General features: G+C 40.0%; 1 pseudogene; it reads right to left on the reverse strand.

The window, feature by feature from the left end:
• Positions 1 to 2,125: 2,125 nt before the first annotated feature.
• Positions 2,126 to 6,802, reverse strand: LOC112170038 (annotated as a pseudogene).
• Between the last annotated feature and the right edge of the window lie 5,581 nt (positions 6,803 to 12,383).

The following is a 12,383-nucleotide window of genomic DNA, read 5'->3' on the forward strand; positions in this document are numbered from 1 at the left end:
GGTTTTGGTTTTCACCAATGCCTAATCAAAACTAAGAGCCTAGCGGTGGATATGCACAAATGAGTGGAAGAGTTTAATGTTTGGGAGTTGATTTCAACTTAACAAAAAGATAATGAATGTAAAGCAATAAAAATAAAAATGAAATGTAAACAATAAAAATGAGAATGTTGGGTGTTAGGGAGGTTCCTTCACCCAAATCTCATGTGTCGGAAGCTAATCTAATATAGATGCATATTTCCTATTTTGGCGGTAGTCGTATCCAAGGCGGTTCAAGGCTCAAGGACCGAAATTCCCTTTCATGGTATTCCTACTCCGGTTCAAGGGCCGTAGGGACTCACTTGGCATGAATTAGAGCCGGTTCAATGGTCACTAATTCACATCAAGAGGCATAGAGATCGAGGAATTAGACTACTAAGCGACCCGCCCGCGCAATCACGCAACGGGTGTAAATCACCATACTTATAACCCATCGAATACGAAATTGAAGGTTTCTAGCTTAGGAATTAGAGGGAGTCAAGCCCCTAACTCCATCCTAGACATGCTCAAAATACACACCCTAGAGTTGACTAGGCTCCTAGACATGCATTTTAACCCAACAAAAATATATATAAGCATCCATCATATGAAAATTGCATCATTACATTAAATTAAACATCTTTTACACAAAATTTGGGTTAGGGACACAACCCTAAAACCCAACAAAGAAATTACTCACAACCCATAACTATGAACATCAAAGATACAAAATTCAAAGAGAAAAGATTATAGAAGTGTAGGAGAACACAAAGGTAGCCACAATTAGCTAGGGAGCTAATATGATTTCCCTTGAATTACAACTCCCACAAATACCTAAAGCTTGAATCTTGTAGCTTTTGATGACTCCTTGAAGCTTGTGTGAGAAATTCCTTCAAATCTAAAAATAAACTAGAAAGAAAAGAGGAAAAATGGTGGAGGAAGATGGGGAAGAGAGCAGCCCAAATGGGCTGCCTCTGTTTGGTATGTGCGGCAGCTGTTGGGTAAGAGAGGTGTTCGGAGAGAGAGGTGAGAGGATAGGGAATATATATGGGTGTGGATGATGTCGTCCCCTGCTGTTGTTGGACTGTCAACAAAACAAAAGGAAATAACTAATGGATAGCTGCCACGTGGGTGGTGGTGATGAGGGGAAAACTGGACAGATATGTGATGGGCTGCTAGTGTAGTGTAGCACGTGTAATTGGCTCCAAGCAATTAATGTTTAATTGCTGGCTTGCTGCACGTTATAACTGATACACTTGGTTAATTAATCAAATCATTGATTAATTAATCAAGTTCATGATTAATTAATTAAGCCATGGAGTGATCAATTAATTGTTTCTTTTCATCATTCATTTTCTTCCTCCGATCTTTAAGCACAAAATGTATCATCTTGAAATATTCCGATTCGGCTCTCTCAATCATGTTGACTATGCTTGACCGAACTCAACTATTTCGTCCTCTTGTCGGAAACTCCAATTTGCTCCAATTTCGCATAATTTTCTCTCGTTTCCATAATTCCGCTTATTTTCTACAAAGTAAATAAAAATGGATTAATTACATATTAATTGACATGGAGATTTGCTTATTTATAGTGTTTTAGATATAATTATATGCATATAAATGCGTATAATCACCCTTTTGGGCTACCTTCTGAGCTCTATTTGGGCTAGGGCTTTGGCTTTGGCCCAATTCTATGTTTTTGGCTTTTAGTCTTTTTACAGTAAGGTTCCGCTTACAGGGATAGTCTAGGCACTTTTGTGCATTTAGTTTTTTGCATTGGGAAGCTTTTGTTTCCCGGGTCTCCTTGCCTAGTACTTGAAATTGCATTCTTTTACGAATTGCTTCTTAGTTCTCTCTAGTTGTACACCAATTGAGATCTCTAGGCGACTAGTTTTACCTTTCAAAGAGAGACTTGTAGTGAGGAGTTGATCTCTTGTATGTAGGCTCACTAAGTGAGCGCATGTGTTAGCACTTAGCAGTGAGGGTCACCTGTCATTTGTTGGATAGCTTATACGATTTATGACTTTGGTGTAAGACAGCATTTGATGTACGTGTCTTCTGGCCATAGATAAATTAATGAGGTTGTCTCTTTTCAAAAAAAAAAAAAAAATAAAGTTGGACAGTCGTCTAATATTACACCAATCCATTTTATTTATCAGAAAGGACTTTCAATCAAGCTGCAAAGCAATGGCTATCATTAGGCCATCAGCCAAATGGCTTACAATATTACAAGAGAGAGAGAGAGAGAGAGAGAGAGAGAGAGCGAAGTATCGAAGTACCATGATTACCAGGAACTAGAGCGCAACATTTAGAGCTGAACCAATTTTGCAATAAACTCGTCAATGTTTTTGTCGGAACTTCCACCTTCATCAACTGCCTTTTTAGCCAATTCTCTCCATTTCATGGCACTCCTTTGTATTTCTTTTGCTCCTTCTCCCTCCATGATTTTACTTATACAATGCTCTACTTCTTCTTGCCTTACAATCCCCTTCCCATCAGGTTGAGCTTTAACCCCAATTTTCCACACATCCTTAATGTACTTAGCATTGGTGCTTTGGTCACTCATTTGTGGCATTGCCACCAACGGAACCCCCAAACTCAAAGCCTCCAAAGTTGAGTTCCAACCACAATGTGTAATGAAGCACCCAACAGCCTCATGAGCCAAAACCTCTAGCTGGGAGCACCATGAAACCACCAAACCCTTCTCCAATGTCTCCTCTACAAACCCTTTTATAAGTTTATCTGCTTCAGATTCTCTGACCACCCACAAGAACTTGCTTTTGGTCCTCCTTAAACCCCATGCCAGTTCCTCCATTTGCTCGGTGTTAAGCTTTGCTCCACTACCAAATGAGACATAGACAACAGACCCCTTTTTCTGTTCATTGAGCCATTTCATGCAGGCATCATTGTTGGATTTAAAGAGGTTGACACCATATTCTTTGTCATCTTCAAGCTGTTTATTCAAGTAACCTGATGGTATTGTTGGTCCGATGGTCCTCGCAGGCCAAAAATCAGACATCCGATCCACCACCTATACAAAGCATATGCAAAAGAGTTAACTATGTTCAACATTCTTTTTCTAAAGAACATTAGTATCCTTACTTGTTCTTCCAACTCATAAAACGTGTTGCAGAGGATCCAATCAGCTTTTTAAACATTGGAGAACTGACCAAGAACAACATCAAAGTAAGCTGGATAAGACCCCAAATCATACATAAACGATGGAAAATCCACGGGCCGAAGTGGTGGCATCCCGGGAAGCGAAGTTTCAGATTCAGAAAGAGGAAGTTTCAGCAGCCCTTTGTTGACATGATAGTAGATGTTGTCAACAACACAAGACTGAGTGAAGAAGGCAGCCCCAACTATTCCAAACTTCTTGGCAACATCCAAAGCCCATGGCATGACCGAATCATAAACAATACAGTCAACCGGGCACCCTGAGCTCGAAAGCTTCTCCAAGAGCTCAGTCAATGTCTCTGGTCCTACTTGCCAAAACCTCTCAATATAGGCTTGTATACTTTCTGCCTTGTCTCTCCAACCTTCGTCGTAACCATCAGAGATTGTCTCCAGCTCAATGCCACTGGATCCTCTGTGCATTGTCTTGGAGGTAAAACGAGTAGTGACCAATGTGACTTTGATTTGTTTATGATCTAACAGCTTAGAGAATTGGAACAAAGGGTTAATATGTCCTTGGCTAGGATAGGGTAAGACCAAGCAGTGAGATTTGTAGGCTCTGTGTTCTTTCTCCATTTCTCAGTCTTGGTGCTGTGTTTGGATTGGGAAAAACTATATAAAACTGCCGAAGAATCAAGATGAAATGTACAATCAGTCCACGAAAAAAATGCTATAATAAATTAATAATGCATGTGAAGTAGCAAGCCAAGTCTCTATACGTCTCTTTTTGCATTATGTCCAAAATCAATGTTTGGGACAGCCACTTACTGACTCTTGGTAGTGGTTAAACATAGAATCACTTGAATATGAAACATAAGAAATAAGTGAATGTTTTCATTGATCGACTACTTGACCAGTAAAACGACATAGAGTAAAGACTTGATGCAATTTTGCATTAATATTATGGTACTTGAACACTTGCTACACAACTTTGGCAAAAGTTCACTTTGAGTCACGACATCCTCTTGGATGAAAAATAATAAGGTTGTTCTAACTTGATAAACTTGCAGTATAACTCGATCATCGGAACCGTATGTTTTAGGTTCCTATGTAAAATTATCTTTGAATAAAAAGTCGACCAAATGGGAGACTGTTTGATCATATATACAAACCTGTTTTCGCAAACCATTGAAAAGCTTGGCATACATATACGTCAATGGCATATACACTCGCTCACTATATCTTAATTGGTTCTGGAAGGCCTGCAATGGCATAAGTATACGTCTATGGCATTTTGATCATGATAAAGAGGTGACTCAAGGGCTGCGATAGAAATAATGGTAGTGAGGAAAGGGATGACTTCATGAAGTTTTTGAGTAAATTTTCTCACAACCACGCATTGGAGGAAGTGATGGATTCTAAAAAGTGAAATTGGATAAAGTTCTCGAGATGCCCTTGACGTTTCATTTGAGTTTCAATCATTTGCCTCAAAGACTTCAATCCAATCCCTAAAGTCACATTGGTTCCTCTGTGCATTGTCTTGTAGGTAAAACGAGTAGTGACCAGTGTGACTTTGACTTACTTAGTCTCTGATCTAAAAGCTTAGAGAACAGGAGCAAAGGATTAATATAGCCTTGGTTAGTTTCGGGCAAGACCAAACAGTGAGCTTTGTAGGCTGTCTGATCATTTTCCATTTCACAGATTTGGTGCTGTGTTTGTGCTTGAAAAACTTTGAGCAGCAAATGAATATATACAACTGCCGAAAAATGAAGATGAAGTGCAAAATGATACCAGTCTACGAAAACAGTAATGGTCAGTTGCCTAGCTTCTCCACATATCTTCTTTAATTTTCTGAGTTATAACTTCATGCATTCTGCAAGTCAACAAATACTTAGTGACTCTCAGACCTTGAGATCTTATACAGTGCTTAATTATAAAATCATATGAAGATAAAACAAACTAATAAGTGAAAATGTATATAATTGACACTGATTGACCAGTAAACAAAACAAAGAGCTATCAGAGACTTATGGAACTCTTGGGTTGACGCAACAGTGTGCATTAACTTTATATTTAACTGAAGCTGCTTTATGATTTTGGCTAGTTATGTAAATATATAAAAATATATATACAACCGTTTAGAATCGGAGTCTGCGTTCTATACAAGCCGTTCAAGAGGTTTGGCTTAAAATGAAAGTTATGTTAACTATAGCTCAGGAAATGCCACTACAACAAGGAGACTACACTACTACCACTTCACACATTGAGCAAAATGGTCAGAGTGATTCAAACATGGAATACTGCCAGAATGATCAAGATAGGAGCAGCCTGGTCTAATTTAGGATTGAAAACTGATCGCAAGCCTAACACAAGACTGGAAACTGATATATGTCTGAACTAAACACTCCTGCAATCCTATCAGACAAGCAGCCAAAAAGACAAGCATTGCAGAGGATAACTAGAAAAAGGAATCAGTCTTAACCAAGTCACATGTCAAGACTGCAGCTTTGCTGCACCCAGCTCACAAGCGTGATTGTGATACAAGCCATACAAAAATAAACCTTCACTACATAATGCCTCATGATCTCTCAGGATTTGTGCTAGCGTTTCAATCACCATACACCTATATAGCCTAGCTTGAAACCAGGGTATCAATGGTATTGATAAGATGAACACTTCAGTTGCAAATGAATATACAAATTTTTCCATCAAAGTCTTATTCTTTCTATATTTCAATACGAATATTCCAGTTTTTCTATCAATAGCATCCTACCAATTATATAGAATGTAAAATTGCTAAAACACAAAATCATTGCAAACTGCTAGGAATAAAAAAAAATTGATTATATTCTGGGCAGCATATCAATTAAACAAACTAGTTTAAGCCTATTAAGTACATCAATCAAAGGTTCAGCTCCAAGCCTCCATCAAATCAGTGCCTAAGTAGTTGAATCATTTAATATCAAAGTTTTATAATTCTATGATTCCAATCAAACAAAATCTGGGCAGCATATTCAAAGTTTCATAATCCTATTCAAAGTTTGATAATGGGATTCAAAATTTCATAATCCAATCACTCATTCATATATGAAGACTCTCAAATGAAATCTGGGCAAGGAGTCAATGATATAGAACTTCTGAATCAATTTCTTTTGCTGCAATCTGTAAAATAATGAAAAGCAGAAACCAAAACATTCGTCTATGGCCAATTTGATTGAATTAAGCAACAGAAGTACTCAGTTGTAACAATCAACAATCACATATTCACAAAGCCTTTGAAAATCAAACTCATATCATACCCTTCAAATCTTTTGCTGCGAATCGAACTCCCATAATCTAAAACTCTCCAACTCGAATTCCAAGTGAGAAAAGAGTCTCCAAATTCTTGAGAAAACTAATGGGTTCTAAGAGATTTTTATCATTTTTCTGGGTTTAGGTTCGAATTTGCTGCGTTTTGGAAGTGCGAAGGCTGAAAACGGTTCTGGAACTCTGTTCTGGAACTTCTCGCGACCACGATAATGCTTAAAACACAACGGAGCCTAAACCGGCGTCGTTGGGTTTTGAAAAAAAGAAAAAAGCAAACAAATTTGGCTTCGCCTTGGTCGACGCCTTTGAATCGCCTTACCATCGAAACTCACTCAATTTCCGCCTTTTGAGCCTCAGCCGAGCCTTGAGGCGCGCCTTTAATTCATTGATATACAGCAGTCATAATCAGTTGGTTTTAGGACCACTTTAATCTCAATTACATAGCTCATTTGGGAAGCTATGACAATTTAGTTTTTGAGTTTCATGTGATCTCTTTCACTTTTACTTTTGAAAGTAAAAGTTCTTTCCAGTGTTCCTGAGTGCAGAACAAAGCTAGGAACAAAGAGGTGACTCAAGGACTGCTGACAGAAATATAGTTGGGGTGTGAAGAAAGATATGTAATGTTTTGAGTTGATTTTCTCGCTAGCCTGCAATTCTTCTTTTAGCTATGATTCATTGTATAATTGCTGGATATATGTATCAAGGGTTAGGATCAAAGGGACACATTATTTGAAATATTTTTTTACACTCTTTCATAACCTTTAGATTTCCCTACATCCAATGGTTTAAAAAAGCTCCACTAACTAATGTGGCAATAATATAAAAATATATATATTTATCTTCCTTAAAATTACAAAATATAAATAAGTGGGTTGAAATTTGCACATCCTATTTTACATTCTACACACCCCTTATGCTGCTTTTACCAAATCACCCCTATACTTTTCTGTCTCATCCTCTCCAACTCTCCCTCCCTCCCTCCCCCTCTCCCTCCGATCCAAATCTCAAACCCCCATAGCAATGGCAGCTAGCCCACTCAATTCAATCCTTACTGCCTCAATCATTCTCGATCGGAAAAGATTGGTACCTAAACTTGTCGTCGACGAAAATATCATAGACGGACCCGATTTTAAATGGGTTTGTTCTTCGCTTTTTGAAGTGGGTTTTGGTGGGTTTGAATCTGATGATCTAAATCTCGCCGTCGTCGGGTTCATCGGAGAGGTCGATAAAGGTGGGTACTTTGGTTGGGGAGGGAGATGATCTGAGGGCAGATGGGTTTTTGCGATCGTCCTAGAGAGCAATCGTGGCGGCTGAGGAGTTGTGGGTTTGAATCGGAGATCCGAATCTCGTCGTCGTCGGGTTCATCAGAGAGGTCGATAAAGGTGGGTACTTTGGTCAGGGAGAGAGATGATCTGGGCATAGATGGGTTTTTGCAATCGTCATGGAGGGCGATCATGGCGGCTGAGGAGCTGTAGGGAATTGGAGGGAAGATGACGTCAGCGTCAACGTTGTAGTCGTCGGCAATGATGTTCTTCCTACGACGTATTGAAGAACATTGGTGGGCTTTCGATTTGGAGTTGGCCGAAATCTTTGACGAGTGGAACAATTTCATTATCTGCCTTTTGATTATTGATTCCATCACAAAATCAATTTCATACAAGACATTAGACACATGATATGCAGCTTGCAAGGATCATCATTTTAACCTACAATCATCATCATTCTGGGTTCTGTCGATGGAGAGAGAGAGAGAGAGAGAGAGGGAGAGAGAGATTTATCTTGAGTTGATAAGAAATATTTAAAAAAAAAATGTAAAGGGTGTGTAGAATGCAAAATAGGGTGTGCAAATTTCAACCCCCCTAAATAAAAATCAAATAAACACAATCTACCGGCAGCACCCATACCTACAAGCCACCATTGTCAATCACATAACAAGGGGATGAGAAGAAAGATTCTTCTTCTTATAATCCATGAATGTACCAATCAATTAAATCTTAAGAAAAATATGTTTCACTTAATAATTGAATATGATATATTGAGATTGTAATTAACCCTTAGACGAAGTCAAATAAGACAAGATTGAGAGAATAGATTTTCTGATATATAATTACACCCATTCTGTGGTGTATATAAACAGATTACAATCGTACTACAACTATTGTGTACAACTGTACTACACAACATATACAAGGTAAGTAGTTACAACAATATATTCCCTTGTAGTCCATTCCTAATAGGGGAACGATGACTCACACTAACACTCCCCCTCAAGTTGGCGCATATACATCAACCATGCCCAACTTTCTTAGTGAGTCATAAAACGCCTTCCTGGAAACTCCTTTGGTAAGTACATCTGCAAGTTGCTCTTCAGTTGGAACAAAAGGAAAGCTAATGATCTTGGCATCTAGCTTCTCTTTTATAAAGTGACGATCAACCTCCACATGCTTAGTACGATCATGTTGTACTGGATTCTGTGATATGTCAATAGCTGCCTTGTTGTCACAATACAACTGCATGGAATTTTTGAGTATGAAACCCAGATCACGTAACAGATTCCTCAGCCACAACAATTCACACTCCGTGAGCCATACCTCTATACTCGGCCTCAGCACTAGAACGTGCCACAACTTTCTGTTTCTTACTCTTCCATGTAACCAAATTACCTCCCACAAAGGTAAAGTAACCTGATGTCGACCTTCTGTCTGTGATATTTCCAGCCCAATCTGCATCTGTGAAGCCACAAACCTCAAGAATGTAGTTGTGTTTAGAAAATAGTACTCCCCTACCTGGAGCTGACTTCAAGTACTTCAGAATTCGCATAACAGCATCCATGTGACTCTCACTCGGATTATGCATGAACTGACTCACCACGCTCACTGCATACGCAACGTCTGGTTTGGTATGAGCCAAATAAATCAAGCGCCCAACTAACCTCTGATAGTGAGCTCGATCAGTAGGTACCTGATCTGGATACTCAGCTAAACCATGGTTCTGCTCGATAGGAGTGTCAATAGGTCTGCAATCTAACAAACCTGTTTCTGTCAGCAAGTCAAGAACATACTTCCTCTGGCACAGATAGATTCCTTCTCTCCCCCTGGCTACCTCAATTCCTAAGAAGTACTTAAGCTCACCCAAGTCCTTCATCTCAAACTCAGAAGCTAGCTGTCTCTGCAGTCTATCCATCTCAACAGTGTCATTACCAGTGATTACCATATCATCCACATAGATAATTAGAGCTGTTACCTTCCCCTGTTGATGCTTGAGAAACAAGGTATGGTCTGAGTTGCTCTGCCTGTAACCAACCTTCCGTATGAACTGTGAAAATCTTCCAAACCAAGCACGAGGTGACTGTTTGAGACCATACAGAGACTTTCTCAATTTGCATACAAACTCACCAGGAGAAGCAACTACATACCCTGGTGGGAGGCTCATGTATACTTCCTCGGCTAACTCTCCATGAAGAAATGCATTCTTGACATCAAACTGTCGGAGTGGCCAGTTTAAACTAGCAGCGAACGAAAGCAGAACCCGAATAGTATTCATCTTGGCAACAGGAGCAAAAGTTTCATCATAGTCTATACCATACGTCTGAGTAAATCCCTTTGCTACAAGACGTGCTTTGTATCGATTCACTGATCCATCTGCATTATGCTTCACGGTAAACACCCAACGACAGCCTACAGCCTTCTTGCCTTGTGGTGGAGGCACAAGTTGCCAAGTACTGTTCTTCTGCAATGCTTCCATCTCTTCATCCATAGCCTTCCTCCACTTTGGATCCCCCAATGCATCCTGCACTTTGTTAGGTACTGATACAGCAGATATTTGATTCACAAATGATTCATATGACTTAGACAACCTCCTAGTGGACATATAGTTGGCTACTGGATATGTTGATTTGGCAGTAAGAGTAGGTTCATATCTTTTGGCTGATTGACCTCGAGTGGTCCTATGTGGTAACACATATTGCTCAACATTAGACTCACTACTACTAGTATCAGTGGATGGACATACCTCAAATGGATGATCTTCAGTACCAGGAAGCTGTGGGTCAGGGGTAGAAGCGATGGCAGGAGGGGCAGTTGTGTCTCCAACCTCATTCCGAGTGATGGGAACTGGTGCTTCTGCTGTTGGAGGCGGCGAGCTAATAGTTTCAATCGGATCCGTCAAAATACCTCATGGCTGTGTGGCTTCTCCTTCTCCCTCTGATTCCTCCCCCTCTCCATGATATAGCTCTTCAAAATATGAATTCTCCCCCTGAAGAGCTGTATCTGAAGAGGAGAAATAACTCATGTCTTTAGAGAAAGTAACATCTATAGTAACATAATACTTTCTGGTGGGTGGATGATAGCACTTGTACCCCTTCTGATGACCTCCGTAGCCAACAAACACACACTTAAGGGCCCGGGCATCAAACTTAGACCTCTGATTTTTTGGTACATGGACAAAGGCAACACAACCAAAAACACGAGCTGGAAGATTGTGAAAGGATGGTAAGGAGACATGGGAGGCGAGAACCTCAAATGGAATTTTTCCCTGAAGGACACTGGATGGAAGACGATTGATAAGATGAGAGGAAGCATGTATAACATCGCCCCAAAGATACTTAGGCATATGAGCACTAAAAAGAAGGGCCCGAGCCATATCAAGTAAATGACTGTTTTTCCGTTCGGACACTCCATTCTGTTCTGGTGTTTGTGGACACGTGGTTTGGTGAACAATCCCATGGATTTTAAAAAACTCTTGGAACACATGATTAACATCCCCCCCCCCATTGTCAGAACGAAGGACTTTAATGGTGCTATGATATTGTGTCTGAACAAGATTACGAAAGGTTTGAAAAGCGGGGAAGACTTCATCTTTGGTTTTAAGAAGAGCAACCCATGACAATCTTGTACAATCATCAATAAACAACACGAAATATCGCATACCCGATACAGTAGGCTCTCTAGAAGGTCCCCAAACATCAGAATGAATCAACTCAAAAGGAATAAAACTTTTATTAGAAATACTAGGAGAATAAGTAGCACGATGACTCTTGGCTAAAACACATGTTTCACAATGTAAAACTGACTCATCCACACCAATAAACAGAGTAGGCATGGTTTTCTTCATAAGACTAAAAGATGGATGCCCTAAACGGCAATGCCACAACCAAATCTCACTTAGCTTATCAGAAGTCGAAGTCAAAGTGGCTCGGGACTGTGCTCCTAGTTTCTCTCCTGCGTATGTCTGATCCAGATGGAACAACCTGCCCCTCAGATACCCCCGATCGACTATCTCCCTGGTGAGAAGATCCTGAAAAATCACATACATAGGGTAAAAGGTTACAGAGCATTTAGACTCAGTGTTCAATTGTGGGACAGATGTCAAGTGACGAGATAAGTCAAGCACATATAACACATTATGAAGTTCTAAAGTGGGAGTAATACGCACTGACCCTGACCCTAACACAGGAAAAGCCTCACCATTGGCATTGGTTACATAGGACACTGATGGGGAAGACAATTCAGTAAAATATGATTTGTCATAAGTCATATGATCGGAGGCACCAGAATCAATAATCCATGTATCATAACCAACAAAGTTAGAAATCTGTAAAGCCAAACCAATTTTACCTCGACCTGCTATAGAGGCTGTAGGGGTAGCTCCACCTGCTGTATGATGATCTTGGCCAGCCACTCCATAGAAATCTGGTTCTTGGACCAAGTGAACTGCAGCTGCTTTCCCCTTAAGGCGATAACCTTGCTTTTTAGGTTTAAGGTGTGGGTTCAACTTCCAACAAGTCTCTCGAACATGCCCAAGATCGTTGCAATAAGAGCATTGAGGACGAGGACGGTTGGAGAAGCCTTGCGGAAAACCTTGCTGATGAAGTGGGGCTGAACTCTGTTGTTGAAGGAAAGGTGCAGGTGACTTGGCCTGAATGGCTAGGCTAGATACTTCAACCTGTG

This window comes from Rosa chinensis, chromosome 6, assembly GCF_002994745.2.
Source record: "Rosa chinensis cultivar Old Blush chromosome 6, RchiOBHm-V2, whole genome shotgun sequence".
Classification (NCBI taxonomy): Eukaryota; Viridiplantae; Streptophyta; class Magnoliopsida; order Rosales; family Rosaceae; genus Rosa; species Rosa chinensis.